The sequence below is a fragment of the Oncorhynchus kisutch genome, linkage group LG2 (assembly GCF_002021735.2).
Source record: "Oncorhynchus kisutch isolate 150728-3 linkage group LG2, Okis_V2, whole genome shotgun sequence".
NCBI lineage: Eukaryota > Metazoa > Chordata > Actinopteri > Salmoniformes > Salmonidae > Oncorhynchus > Oncorhynchus kisutch.
In genome coordinates this window covers 5504078-5516741 of record NC_034175.2, presented here as the reverse complement: position 1 = coordinate 5516741, position 12664 = coordinate 5504078, and the positions used below count along the sequence as shown (strand labels likewise).

The window sequence follows — 12664 nt, the reverse complement described above, 5'->3', positions numbered from 1 at the left end:
GAAATATAATATTCTACTGTCCCCCAGAGAGCCCAACTCAGAACCCATACAACAGAACCCTGTCCCCCCAGAGGAATATAATATTCTACTGTCCCCCAGAGAGCCCAACTCAGAACCCATACAACAGAACCCTGTCCCCCCAGAGGAAATATAATATCTACTGTCCCCCAGAGAGCCCAACTCAGAACCCATACAACAGACCCTGTCCCCCCAGAGGAAATATAATATTCTACTGTCCCCCAGAGAGCCCAACTCAGAACCCATACAACAGAACCCTGTCCCCCCCAGAGGAAAATAATATTCTTACTGTCCCCAGAGAGCCCAACTCAGACCCATACAACAGAACCCTGTCCCCCCAGAGGAAATATAATATTCTACTGTCCCCCCAGAGAGCCCAACTCAGAACCCATACAACAGAACCCTGTCCCCCCAGAGGAAATATAATATTCTACTGTCCCCCAGAGGAGCCCAACTCAGAACCCATACAACAGAACCCTGTCCCCCCAGAGGAATATAATATTCTACTGTCCCCAGAGAGCCCAACTCAGAACCCATACAACAGAACCCTGTCCCCCCAGAGGAAATATAATATTCTACTGTCCCCCAGAGAGCCCAACTCAGAAACCCATACAACAGAACCCTGTCCCCCCAGAGGAAATATAATATTCTACTGTCCCCAGAGAGCCCAACTCAGAACCCATACAACAGAACCCTGTCCCCCCAGAGGAAATATAATATTCTACTGTCCCCCAGAGAGCCCAACTCAGAACCCATACAACAGAACCCTGTCCCCCCAGAGGAAATATAATATTCTACTGTCCCCAGAGAGCCCAACTCAGAACCCATACAACAGAACCCTGTCCCCCCAGAGGAAATATAATATTCTACTGTCCCCAGAGAGCCCAACTCAGAACCCATACAACAGAACCCTGTCCCCCCAGAGGAAATATAATATTCTACTGTCCCCCAGAGAGCCCAACTCAGAACCCATACAACAGAACCCTGTCCCCCCAGAGGAAATATAATATTCTACTGTCCCCAGAGAGCCCAACTCAGAACCCATACAACAGAACCCTGTCCCCCCAGAGGAAATATAATATTCTACTGTCCCCAGAGAGCCCAACTCAGAACCCATACAACAGAACCCTGTCCCCCCAGAGGAAATATAATATTCTACTGTCCCCAGAGAGCCCAACTCAGAACCCATACAACAGAACCCTGTCCCCCCAGAGGAAATATAATATTCTACTGTCCCCAGAGAGCCCAACTCAGAACCCATACAACAGAACCCTGTCCCCCCAGAGGAAATATATATTTCTACTGTCCCCCAGAGAGCCCAACTCAGAACCCATACAACAGAACCCTGTCCCCCCAGAGGAAATATAATATTCTACTGTCCCCCAGAGAGCCCAACTCAGAACCCATACAACAGAACCCTGTCCCCCCCAGAGGAAATATAATATTCTACTGTCCCCCAGAGAGCCCAACTCAGAACCCATACAACAGAACCCTGCCCCCCAGAGGAAATATAATATTCTACTGTCCCCAGAGAGCCCAACTCAGAACCCATACAACAGAACCCTGTCCCCCCAGAGGAAATATAATATTCTACTGTCCCCAGAGAGCCCAACTCAGAACCCATACAACAGAACCCTGTCCCCCCAGAGGAAATATAATATTCTACTGTCCCCCAGAGAGCCCAACTCAGAACCCATACAACAGAACCCTGTCCCCCCAGAGGAAATATAATATTCTACTGTCCCCAGAGAGCCCAACTCAGACCCATACAACAGAACCCTGTCCCCCCAGAGGAAATATAATATTCTACTGTCCCCCAGAGAGCCCAACTCAGAACCCATACAACAGAACCCTGTCCCCCCAGAGGAAATATAATATTCTACTGTCCCCCAGAGAGCCCAACTCAGAACCCATACAACAGAACCCTGTCCCCCCAGAGGAATATAATATTCTACTGTCCCCCAGAGAGCCCAACTCAGAACCCATACAACAGAACCCTGTCCCCCCAGAGGAAATATAATATTCTACTGTCCCCCAGAGAGCCCAACTCAGAACCCATACAACAGAACCCTGTCCCCCCAGAGGAAATATAATATTCTACTGTCCCCCAGAGAGCCCAACTCAGAACCCATACAACAGAACCCTGTCCCCCCAGAGGAAATATAATATTCTACTGTCCCCAGAGAGCCCAACTCAGAACCCATACAACAGAACCCTGTCCCCCCAGAGGAAATATAATATTCTACTGTCCCCCAGAGAGCCCAACTCAGAACCCATACAACAGAACCCTGTCCCCCCAGAGGAAATATAATATTCTACTGTCCCCAGAGAGCCCAACTCAGAACCCATACAACAGAACCCTGTCCCCCCAGAGGAAATATAATATTCTACTGTCCCCAGAGAGCCCAACTCAGAACCCATACAACAGAACCCTGTCCCCCCAGAGGAAATATAATATTCTACTGTCCCCCAGAGAGCCCAACTCAGAACCCATACAACAGAACCCTGTCCCCCCAGAGGAAATATAATATTCTACTGTCCCCAGAGAGCCCAACTCAGAACCCATACAACAGAACCCTGTCCCCCCCAGAGGAAATATAATATTCTACTGTCCCCCAGAGAGCCCAACTCAGAACCCATACAACAGAACCCTGTCCCCCCAGAGGAAATATAATATTCTACTGTCCCCAGAGAGCCCAACTCAGAACCCATACAACAGAACCCTGTCCCCCCAGAGGAAATATAATATTCTACTGTCCCCAGAGAGCCCAACTCAGAACCCATACAACAGAACCCTGTCCCCCCCAGAGGAAATATAATATTCTACTGTCCCCAGAGAGCCCAACTCAGAACCCATACAACAGAACCCTGTCCCCCCAGAGGAAATATAATATTCTACTGTCCCCAGAGAGCCCAACTCAGAACCCATACAACAGAACCCTGTCCCCCCAGAGGAAATATAATATTCTACTGTCCCCCAGAGAGCCCAACTCAGAACCCATACAACAGAACCCTGTCCCCCCAGAGGAAATATAATATTCTACTGTCCCCAGAGAGCCCAACTCAGAACCCATACAACAGAACCCTGTCCCCCCAGAGGAAATATAATATTCTACTGTCCCCAGAGAGCCCAACTCAGAACCCATACAACAGAACCCTGTCCCCCCAGAGGAAATATAATATTCTACTGTCCCCAGAGAGCCCAACTCAGAACCCATACAACAGAACCCTGTCCCCCCAGAGGAAATATAATATTCTACTGTCCCCAGAGAGCCCAACTCAGAACCCATACAACAGAACCCTGTCCCCCCCAGAGGAAATATAATATTCTACTGTCCCCAGAGAGCCCAACTCAGAACCCATACAACAGAACCCTGTCCCCCCAGAGGAAATATAATATTCTACTGTCCCCCAGAGAGCCCAACTCAGAACCCATACAACAGAACCCTGTCCCCCCAGAGGAAATATAATATTCTACTGTCCCAGAGAGCCCAACTCAGAACCCATACAACAGAACCCTGTCCCCCCCAGAGGAAATATAATATTCTACTGTCCCCAGAGAGCCCAACTCAGAAACCCATACAACAGAACCCTGTCCCCCCAGAGGAAATATAATATTCTACTGTCCCCCAGAGAGCCCAACTCAGAACCCATACAACAGAACTCTGTCCCCCCAGAGGAAATATAATATTCTACTGTCCCCCAGAGAGCCCAACTCAGAACCCATACAACAGAACCCTGTCCCCCCAGAGGAAATATAATATTCTACTGTCCCCAGAGAGCCCAACTCAGAACCCATACAACAGAACCCTGTCCCCCCAGAGGAAATATAATATTCTACTGTCCCCAGAGAGCCCAACTCAGAACCCATACAACAGAACCCTGTCCCCCCAGAGGAAATATAATATTCTACTGTCCCCCAGAGAGCCCAACTCAGAACCCATACAACAGAACCCTGTCCCCCCAGAGGAAATATAATATTCTACTGTCCCCCAGAGAGCCCAACTCAGAACCCATACAACAGAACCCTGTCCCCCCAGAGGAAATATAATATTCTACTGTCCCCAGAGAGCCCAACTCAGAACCCATACAACAGAACCCTGCCCCCCCAGAGGAAATATAATATTCTACTGTCCCCAGAGAGCCCAACTCAGAACCCATACAACAGAACCCTGTCCCCCCAGAGGAAATATAATATTCTACTGTCCCCCAGAGAGCCCAACTCAGAACCCATACAACAGAACCCTGTCCCCCCAGAGGAAATATAATATTCTACTGTCCCCAGAGAGCCCAACTCAGAACCCATACAACAGAACCCTGTCCCCCCAGAGGAAATATAATATTCTACTGTCCCCAGAGAGCCCAACTCAGAACCCATACAACAGAACCCTGTCCCCCCAGAGGAAATATAATATTCTACTGTCCCCCAGAGAGCCCAACTCAGAACCCATACAACAGAACCCTGTCCCCCCAGAGGAAAATATAATATTCTACTGTCCCCAGAGAGCCAACTCAGAACCCATACAACAGAACTCTGTCCCCCCAGAGGAAATATAATATTCTACTGTCCCCCAGAGAGCCCAACTCAGAACCCATACAACAGAACTCTGTCCCCCCAGAGGAAATATAATATTCTACTGTCCCCAGAGAGCCCAACTCAGAACCCATACAACAGAACCCTGTCCCCCAGAGGAAATATAATATTCTACTGTCCCCAGAGAGCCCAACTCAGAACCCATACAACAGAACCCTGTCCCCCCAGAGGAAATATAATATTCTACTGTCCCCAGAGAGCCCAACTCAGAACCCATACAACAGAACCCTGTCCCCCCAGAGGAAATATAATATTCTACTGTCCCCAGAGAGCCCAACTCAGAACCCATACAACAGAACCCTGTCCCCCCAGAGGAAATATAATATTCTACTGTCCCCAGAGAGCCCAACTCAGAACCCATACAACAGAACCCTGTCCCCCCAGAGGAAATATAATATTCTACTGTCCCCAGAGAGCCCAACTCAGAACCCATACAACAGAACCCTGTCCCCCCAGAGGAAATATAATATTCTACTGTCCCCCAGAGAGCCCAACTCAGAACCCATACAACAGAACCCTGTCCCCCCAGAGGAAATATAATATTCTACTGTCCCCCAGAGAGCCCAACTCAGAACCCATACAACAGAACCCTGTCCCCCCAGAGGAAATATAATATTCTACTGTCCCCAGAGAGCCCAACTCAGAACCCATACAACAGAACCCTGTCCCCCCAGAGGAAATATAATATTCTACTGTCCCCAGAGAGCCCAACTCAGAACCCATACAACAGAACCCTGTCCCCCCAGAGGAAATATAATATTCTACTGTCCCCCAGAGAGCCCAACTCAGAACCCATACAACAGAACCCTGTCCCCCCAGAGGAAATATAATATTCTACTGTCCCCAGAGAGCCCAACTCAGAACCCATACAACAGAACCCTGTCCCCCCAGAGGAAATATAATATTCTACTGTCCCCCAGAGAGCCCAACTCAGAACCCATACAACAGAACCCTGTCCCCCCCAGAGGAAATATAATATTCTACTGTCCCCAGAGAGCCCAACTCAGAACCCATACAACAGAACCCTGTCCCCCCAGAGGAAATATAATATTCTACTGTCCCCAGAGAGCCCAACTCAGAACCCATACAACAGAACCCTGTCCCCCCAGAGGAAATATAATATTCTACTGTCCCCAGAGAGCCCAACTCAGAACCCATACAACAGAACCCTGCCCCCCCAGAGGAAATATAATATTCTACTGTCCCCAGAGAGCCCAACTCAGAACCCATACAACAGAACCCTGTCCCCCCAGAGGAAATATAATATTCTACTGTCCCCAGAGAGCCCAACTCAGAACCCATACAACAGAACCCTGCCCCCCCAGAGGAAATATAATATTCTACTGTCCCCAGAGAGCCCAACTCAGAACCCATACAACAGAACCCTGCCCCCCCAGAGGAAATATAATATTCTACTGTCCCCAGAGAGCCCAACTCAGAACCCATACAACAGAACCCTGCCCCCCAGAGGAAATATATATTCTACTGTCCCCAGAGAGCCCAACTCAGAACCCATACAACAGAACCCTGCCCCCCAGAGGAAATATAATATTCTACTGTCCCCAGAGAGCCCAACTCAGAACCCATACAACAGAACCCTGCCCCCCCAGAGGAAATATAATATTCTACTGTCCCCCAGAGAGCCCAACTCAGAACCCATACAAGAACCCTGTCCCCCCCAGAGGAAATATAATATTCTACTGTCCCCCAGAGAGCCCAACTCAGAACCCTTGTTCCCCCCCCAGAGGAATATATTTCTACTGTCCCCAGAGAGCCCAACTCAGAAACCATACAACAGAACCCTGTCCCCCCCAGAGGAAATATAATATTCTACTGTCCCCCAGAGAGGCCCAACTCAGAACCCATACAACAGAACCCTGTCCCCCCCAGAGGAAATATAATATTCTACTGTCCCCAGAGAGCCCAACTCAGAACCCATACAACAGAACCCTGTCCCCCCAGAGGAAATATTATATTCTACGCTCCACAGAGAGCCCAACTCAGAACCCATACAACAGAACCCTGTCCCCCCAGAGAAATATAATATTCTACTGTCCCCAGAGAGCCCAACTCAGAACCCATACAACAGAACCCTGTCCCCCCAGAGGAAATATAATATTCTACTGTCCCCCAGAGAGCCCAACTCAGAACCCATACAACAGAACCCTGTCCCCCCAGAGGAAATATAATATTCTACTGTCCCCCAGAGAGCCCAACTCAGAACCCATACAACAGAACCCTGCCCCCCCCCAGAGGAAATATAATATTCTACTGTCCCCAGAGAGCCCAACTCAGAACCCATACAACAGAACCCTGTCCCCCCAGAGGAAATATAATATTCTACTGTCCCCCAGAGAGCCCAACTCAGAACCCATACAACAGAACCCTGTCCCCCCAGAGGAAATATAATATTCTACTCTCCACAGAGAGCCCAACTCAGAACCCATACAACAGAACCCTGTCCCCCCAGAGGAAATATAATATTCTACTCTCCCCAGAGAGCCCAACTCAGAACCCATACAACAGAACCCTGTCCCCCCAGAGGAAATATAATATTCTACTGTCCCCCAGAGAGCCCAACTCAGAACCCTGTCCCCCCCCAGAGGAAATATAATATTCTACTGTCCCCAGAGAGCCCAACTCAGAAACCATACAACAGAACCCTGTCCCCCCAGAGGAAATATAATATTCTACTGTCCCCCAGAGAGCCCAACTCAGAACCCATACAACAGAACTCTGTCCCCCAAGAGGAAATATAATATTCTACTCTCCCCAGAGAGCCCAACTCAGAACCCATACAACAGAACTCTATCCCCCCAGAGGAAATATAATATTCTACTGTCCCCCAGAGAGCCCAACTCAGAACCCATACAACAGAACTCTGTCCCCCCAGAGGAAATATAATATTCTACTGTCCCCAGAGAGCCCAACTCAGAACCCATACAACAGAACTCTGTCCCCCCAGAGGAAGTATAATATTCTACTCTCCCCAGAGAGCCCAACTCAGAACCCATACAACAGAACTCTGTCCCCCCCAGAGGAAATATAATATTCTACTGTCCCCAGAGAGCCCAACTCAGAACCCATACAACAGAACCCTGCCCCCCCAGAGTAGAGATGAACTGGCTAAAATCCGCCAGAGACAGTTGGACAATGGCTGTCCACTACATCTGGGAGACAGGAGAGGACAAGTACACCTTCAGATACTTCCACACGGGCTTCTGGGAGAGCTGTGAGAAACACGTTGATGGTGAGAAAGGCTACAAGCACACTTTACTTTTCTCTCTCACAAAAGTTGTAAAACTGCTAATATTGTTCTAAATCTTTCCTCCAGGTGAGAAGTGTCGCAGCTTTATTGAGCTGACTCCTGGTGAAACACAAGGTGCGCTCTCTCTCTCTCTCACTCTCTCTCTCTCTCTCTCTCTCTCTCTCTCACACTCTCCCACTCTCTCTCACTCTCTCTCTCTCTCACTCTCTCGCTTCCTCTTTGCCTGTGGTGTTTAGTTTTGCATTATGTTATTTTGAGGATGGGCCTCCCATTGATACAGTGTGTGTGTGTTTGGTTTTATTATCCTTGTGGGGACCAGATATGGGGAAGTTTGGACATGTGGGGACAAGGAAAAAGGCTATTTTAGGCTCAGGGTTTAGGTTTAGGGTTACAATTAGGGTTAGTGGGTTGAGGTTAAGGCTTAGGGTTATGGCTTAGGGAAAATATGATTTTGAATGGGAATCAATTGTTTGGTCCGCACACGGATAGGAAAACAAACGTGTCTGTGTGTGTGTGTCTCCAGGTGTGTTATGGCTATCGGTGATATCTGAGTTCACTTACATCGGTCTATTGGGAATGGGCTTTCTGTTGATGTGGTTGGAGTTGTTGTGTTCCCATAAGGAGATACACGCTCTCAAAATCAATGCCTATGCTGCCATTTGCACCGTACTGTCAGGTAATGCCTCTACTCCTTCACTTTCTCCCTCCCTCCCTCCCTCCCTCCCTCCCTCCCTCCCTCCCTCCCTCCCTCCCTCCCTCCCTCCCTCCCTCCCTCCCTCCCTCCCTCCCTCCCTCCCTCCCTCCCTCCCTCCCTCCCTCCCTCCCTCCCTCCCTCCCTCCCTCCCTCCCTCCCTCCCTCCCTCCCCTCCCATCCCATCCCCTTCCCTCCCTCCCTCCCTCCCTCCCTCCCTCACCTCCCTCCCTCACCTCCCTCCCTCCCCTGTCTTTACTGTATGAAGCACTTCTCTTGTTCATATCCTTCCATCTCCAGACTTCACCTCTTTATCTCGGTCTGCCTCCCATCCTCTAGCCAAGATGTTCAGTTAAAGAATCAATGAAACAGTAAATCAATGCTTTTCTCTCTCCCCTTCCAGGTCTGATGGGGATGGTGGCCCACATGATGTACACCACAGTGTTCCAGATGACTGTCATCGTTGGCCCTAAAGACTGGAGGCCTCAGACCTGGGACTACGGCTGGTCATTCGCGTGGGTATTCATTCACACTCTTAGTAGTGAATAGTAGGGACACTTCTTTCATAGCCCTCTCTCTCTCTAATGACTCCTCCCCCTCTCTCTGTGGTCTCTCCTCAGCCTGGCGTGGATCTCCTTCAGCTGTTGTATGGGAGCTGCAGTCTTCACCCTCAACTCTTACACCAAGACCATCATCGAGCTGCGCCACAAACAGAGGCTCCGATTGGAGGAGGCCCGCGCCGCCACCCACGCCCCCTCCCTACAATGAGGTGGTCCCCGGGAGCGGGCTCTACTCTGTCAGCGGCCTATTGCAGTGCCCAGACGGGATGATTGACGTGGCGTGGGCGCCTGACGGGACCGTGATGGGGGTGGGGAACGGGGATGTACCAACTCTGGTGTTGGTAGGAGGGTGTGGGCCAGAGGGCTGTGAGGACTGTGAGAGAGAGATGGATGAGATGGAGGAGGCCATGGAGAGGGAAAGAGCTGATTCGCCTTGTTAATAAGTGATGGGTGGGGCTAAAGAGAACAGAGGAGGTCTATGGGTAATGTAGTCACTTTACAGGTACTGTATATGCACCTTGAGTTCTCAAGATGGAAAGAGTAAGACCGAAAAATAGTGAGACTGAGAAAGTGGGAGGGGAATAGTTCTGACATAAAATATGAGAGATCAGGAATGCTGATATACTTCTCTTGCACTGCTTGTGGGGCAGAAGCAGAACTTGATGGACATGGGACACAGGAACTGTGTTGGCTGTAAGAGCTACAGTATCCCCTCTTTGACATTGAACAGAGATCACCTTGACATACATGGTTCAGGCGAACGCTCCTCACATTGTCATTCATTAATACAATAGTGCCTAATGGTAAGGGATTGTTATACAGTATACATGTACACTACCGTTCTAAAGTTTGGGGTCACTTAGAAATGTCTTTGTTTTTGAAAGTAAAGCAATTTAGTTGTTCTGAGAAATGAAGGCTATTCCATGTGAAAAAATTACCAAGAAACTGAAGATCTCGTACAACGCTGTGTACTACTCCCTTCACAGAACAGTGTAAACTGTCTCTAACCAGAATAGAAAGAGGAGTGGGAGGCCCCGAGCACAACTGAGCAGGAGGACAAGTACATTAGAGTGTCTAGTTTGAGAAACAGACACCTCACAAGTCCTCAACTGGCAGCTTCATTAAATAGTACCCGCAAAACACCAGTCTCAACATCAACAGTGAAGAGGCTACTCCGGGATGCTGACCTTCTAGGCAGAGTTGCAAAGAAAAAGCCATATCTCAGACTGGCCAATAAAAATAAAATATTAAGATGGGCAAAAGAACACAGACACTGGACAGAGGAACTCTGCCAAGAAGGCCAGCATCCCGGAGTCGCCTCTTCACTGTTGACATTGAGACTGGTGTTTTGCAGGTACTATTTAATGAAGGTTCCAGCTATAATAGTAATTTACAACATTAACAATGTCTACACTGCATTTCTGATAAATTTTATGTTATTTTAATGGACAACAAAATGAGCTTTTCTTTCAAAAACAAGGGCATTTCTCAGTGACCCCAAACTTTTGAAGAGTAGTGTACGTAAATGTATCCATGTTAGAAATAGTTTTACCATAACTATCCAATACTTTCTGACCTTTGTAAATCATGCTTTCACTTCATCTGAATGTGTCACATTCTGAAGCAGTAAAATAAACAATCATCTCTGTGTCTATCTGAAGTGGAACTGATGTTATTCATGCAGTCTCAGTCCTGCTCCCCCTCCTCTTCTATAGGAGACATCGACCATATCTGCATTTCTCTATCTGTCTGTGGTAGCTCTACTGTAGATCTATCTATCTGTCTGTGGTAGCTCTACTGTATATCTATCTATCTGTCTGTGGTAGCTCTACTGTAGATCTATCTATCTCTCTGTGGTATCTCTGCTGTAAATCTCTCTTTCTCTATCTCTCTGTGGTAGCTCTACTGTATATCTCTCTATCTCTCTGTGGTATCTCTACTGTAAATCTCTCTATTTCTCTGTGGTATCTACTGTAAATCTCTCTATTTCTCTATCTCTCTGTTGTAGCTCTACTGTAGACATCTCTGTATTTCTCTATCTCTCTGTGGTAGCTCTACTGTAGATATCTCTGTATTTCTCTATCTCTCTGTGGTAGCTCTACTGTAGATATCTCTGTATTTCTCTATCTCTCTGTGGTAGCTCTACTGTAGACATCTCTGTATTTCTCTATCTCTCTGTGGTAGCTCTACTGTAGATATCTCTGTATTTCTCTATCTCTCTGTGCTGGCTCTACTGTAGACATCTCTGTATTTCTCTATCTCTCTGTGGTAGCTCTACTGTAGACATCTCTGTATTTCTCTATCTCTCTGTGGTAGCTCTACTGTAGATATCTCTGTATTTATCTATCTCTCTGTTGTAGCTCTACTGCAGATCTCGCTGTATTTCTCTATCAGTGTAGATGAAGGGGCAGAGACAAGTTAAATAATCATTTTTAAGCCTTGAGACATGGATTGGTTAAGTGTGCCATTCAGAGCGTGAATGGGCAAGACAAAATATTTAAGTGCCTTTGAACGGGGGTTGGTAGTAGGTGCCAGATGCACCGGTTTGTGTCAAGAGTTGCTGGGTTTGGTCCACCACCCAAAGGACGTCCAGCCAACTTGACACAACTGTGGGAGGCATTCGAGTCAACATGAGCCAGCATCAATGTGGAGCACTTTCGAAACCTTGTCAACTCAATATTAGGGGCTGACCACCACTATGTGTGTAAAACACTGTAAATGAGCTATTAGTTCATCAATACACAAGCATAAGAGGACACAAGGCAGATAATTCCCCTGCAGCCAGACAGAGACAAATAAGAGAGAGATGGAACGAGAGATAGGGATGCAAAGATTACAGAGATTTTTCTTCTGTCTGCTTTCTGATGTTGGACAGCAGATTATGACAGTAATCCCGAGTTGGACAGAGAGAAGAAGGGAACGACTGAGGAGGGAAGGGAGGAGTAAGGAGGGAGGAGGATGTGGGGGACAAGAAACGGCCTTGGAAATAAACATAGGAACATGGACACAACTGTGCACGCACAGGCACGCATAACACATTATAATACACAACACAGCACGTATTTTCATGGTGTCAGAAAATCCGGGATTATTTGACCATGTGTAAATATGATCAAAAACATAAGACCCTTGTCCTTTGTGAATCACATATTTGAATACATGAAGTCACTGTTTGGACAATAGGAACCGTATAGAAACCCTACTATTCTTACTGAAAACAGACCTTTTTTAGGTCACAGACTAATTCGTGGGACATCACGGACACGCACACACACATGCACACACATACAAAATGATTTGCAATACACAGAATTTATGAGAAAAGCTTTAATCCACCATATGCAGCATATAACTCTTTGATTAAAAACAAAAAGACAATTGTAGGATAAAAATCTAAAAGCCACCATCACAACCATGCAAATTCCTAATGGAGAAAAGGTTTTTTATTCTACAGATTTTCAATTTCTTTTCCCAAATACCTGTGTCCAAACTGTTACCATTTATCACATTTGTACATTTCAAGTTTTCCATCT

At 47.4% G+C, this 12664-nt stretch overlaps 1 protein-coding gene and 1 pseudogene across 1 annotated transcript in view; one reads left to right on the top strand and one right to left on the bottom strand.

The window, feature by feature from the left end:
- LOC116353051 (germ cell-specific gene 1-like protein) overlaps nt 1-10033 on the top strand; it is a 34364-nt pseudogene extending 24331 nt beyond the window's left edge.
- Nucleotides 10034-12438: 2405 nt separating this feature from the next.
- The window catches only part of LOC109880149 (recoverin-like), a 9850-nt gene continuing 9624 nt past the window's right edge, over nt 12439-12664 (bottom strand). The window contains exon 3 of the mRNA XM_031785701.1: nt 12439-12664. This exon is cut by the window's right edge and continues 626 nt beyond it. The gene's annotated coding sequence lies outside the window, so the exon portion shown is untranslated.